General features: G+C 45.6%; 1 pseudogene; it reads right to left on the reverse strand.

Annotated features, from left to right (window-relative positions):
* LOC139997192 (large subunit ribosomal RNA) overlaps positions 1-2,500 on the reverse strand; it is an 8,881-nt pseudogene that overhangs the window by 2,285 nt on the left and 4,096 nt on the right.

Here is a 2,500-nt window from a genome sequence, read left to right on the forward strand (position 1 = left end):
TTTCATTTTGATTGCGCTCTTAAGAATACCTAGTTTGACGATGTGCTCAAATCTAGGCATTCCCAGCCCCCCACAGCTCTTCGGGGCGTAAAAGAAACCAGTGGCAGTTGAAGGCACTAGATGGAGGATGGCCTTGATCTCCTGTCTGACTTCGCTATCCAGCAATTTCAATACAGTGTCGCTGGGCGGACTGATCAAAAGATGGTATATATAGCGAGGGAGGACGTATTTCGTGATGAGCTCGATCTTCTGGCATGGTTTCAGGGAGAGTTTTCTGATTCTCCTGATCACGCTCAGAATCTCGGGTACCACGATGCCACAATGAACACCCTTCCAAGGCCCCATTTTGGCGCCTAAATATCTGAATGCCTCATCCGGGTCTGTAGATGGAACGTTCAGCCCGTCGAGCCTTATTTCTGGATCTTTAACATACCAGGTGTCTCTTTTCGAGACAATCTGGAATGTTTGGCTCTTTTCTCTAGATAACTGCATGTTCAGGCCACTCAGATATTCATGGAGGGCGTCCACCTGGCGCTGCGCCTCCCTCTCGTTTGCGCCCAACAACACTACATCGTCCGCGAACGCCAGAACAGGGATTCCTCTGTTTTGATTTTGATTCGCTTTGATGCCACTGGTTGATTCTTCGATCGTCTCCAGCAGTGGATCGAGACATAAGTTAAAAAGCAAGGGCGACAGGGGATCGCCCTGCTTGACTCCTCTCAGGATCTTGATCTCGACCCCAACTTTGTTTTTGGTCCGAATTGTTGTGGAATTATCCACGTACATATTTTTGATTAATTTAATTATTGGGGCCGGCACACCTTTCCTAGCCAGGCAAGGTGTTAAAGCCGAATGGGGTATCGTATCGAACGCCTTCGAGATATCCACGATCGTGAATATCCCGCCGCCCCCGTTTTTACTTGTATTCAAGGCAGAATTTAAAAGTTCGATATTGGTTTTACATCCGTTTTCGGATGTAAACCCCTTCTGCCTTAGGTTCAATACAATACCTCTCCTTAACTTTCTGTCAAGGATGGAGGAGAAAATTCGGCCGAGAATGGGACCTATCGTAATAGGTCTCCAATCCTCGACCTTATGGCCCGATTTCTTTGCTTTCATAATTAATGTAGTCCTGTTACGCTTCCATATGGAAGGATAACAGGAACTATATAAACAGATGTTATAGATTTTAGATAATATTTCAGGCAGTCCGGGGATCATTAGGTGTTCTTTTGTTAATCCATCCGGACCTGCCGCGGCTTTCTTTCTGATCTTTCTAATTTTCTCCGCCACATCCTCAACAGCTATCGGCGTAAAAATTTCGTTTAAAGACAGCTTAGAGACACATTGATCATTAATAAACGGGACACTAGATGGTCCTTGTTGCCCCCATAATTCTTTATAGTGTCTCTTGACTTCTTCAGCTGCCGGTGGCTGCCTGGCTGGTTCCAGGTATGCGCGATCGTCGTTGATAACGACATCGGCCAACTTCTTTGGACACTCATAAAACAGATCCTGGCATCGTGCGTATGAAAACCGCTTTCTTGCGTTGCGGCTGTTCTTTTTATGTCCCATTTGGGGCTTATTCCGACTTAAATTACATTTAGTGATCTCTATTTTATTGACTTTCTTTATAATTTCATAGAGATGTGCAATAAATTTATTTAATTCTTTACCAAGGGCTTCCTCGTTCCCTTGGTGTAATTTAAAAATATTTTCCAGCCGATCGTAGGCCTCACTTAAAACAGGAGGTACGTCGGCTGTCGTCAGTATGGCTTCTTCCAGGCTGAGTCTCCATGCACTAAGAGACTCATTGTCAACGCGGATCTCAGGCGCATTTGAAGACGCATTGCCTGGATCCACGAGATCGCACCCTCCCACTGTTGCCCAATTAGCCTCCTGAGAGCTTGTTGCCTCACCGACCAGTCTTAGCTTTTTTCTCTGATATTTGATCTGGTCTAAGGTCTTGTTTGTGAGGATCTTATTTATTTCTTTGTTTGGATATTTATGATTTTTAAATTTTTCATTAAGCTCTCTCAAGAGACTAAGTTCTACTTCCGTCCAATTTTTATCTTTTGGGGGGTCCGGTCCCCTTCTTTTCTGATTTCTTAGGGCAGGGTGCGCATGCCTTTCGTGGGTCGAGAGTCCTCTCTGGGTCCCGAAACTCATGGGACATGCTTCACACTTATATTTTCCCACTGCCTTTTGACCAGTGCCTGTACATTTAGGAATGTGGCACTGGGTCCCATGAAGTTTCGAGAAACTTTTCCCACAGAGACAACTCCATTTAATATGCGCATCTGTATGGTGTAGATCGAGGTGCTTGTTCAGGTCGGATAACGACATGAAGAAAAGGTTTATTCCCTTCTCTTCACATACTGGACACGCAACCCGATCGCCCACTAAAGGTACCGTAATTCCATAACTCGTTGTCCGTTGGCTAGCTTGGTCGTCACCCATGATCCCCTGAGAAGCGGAAAAATCCGCCACGGCGCCTCCG

The sequence above is a fragment of the Bombus fervidus genome, unplaced genomic scaffold (genome assembly GCF_041682495.2).
Source record: "Bombus fervidus isolate BK054 unplaced genomic scaffold, iyBomFerv1 scaffold0037, whole genome shotgun sequence".
Taxonomy (NCBI): domain Eukaryota; kingdom Metazoa; phylum Arthropoda; class Insecta; order Hymenoptera; family Apidae; genus Bombus; species Bombus fervidus.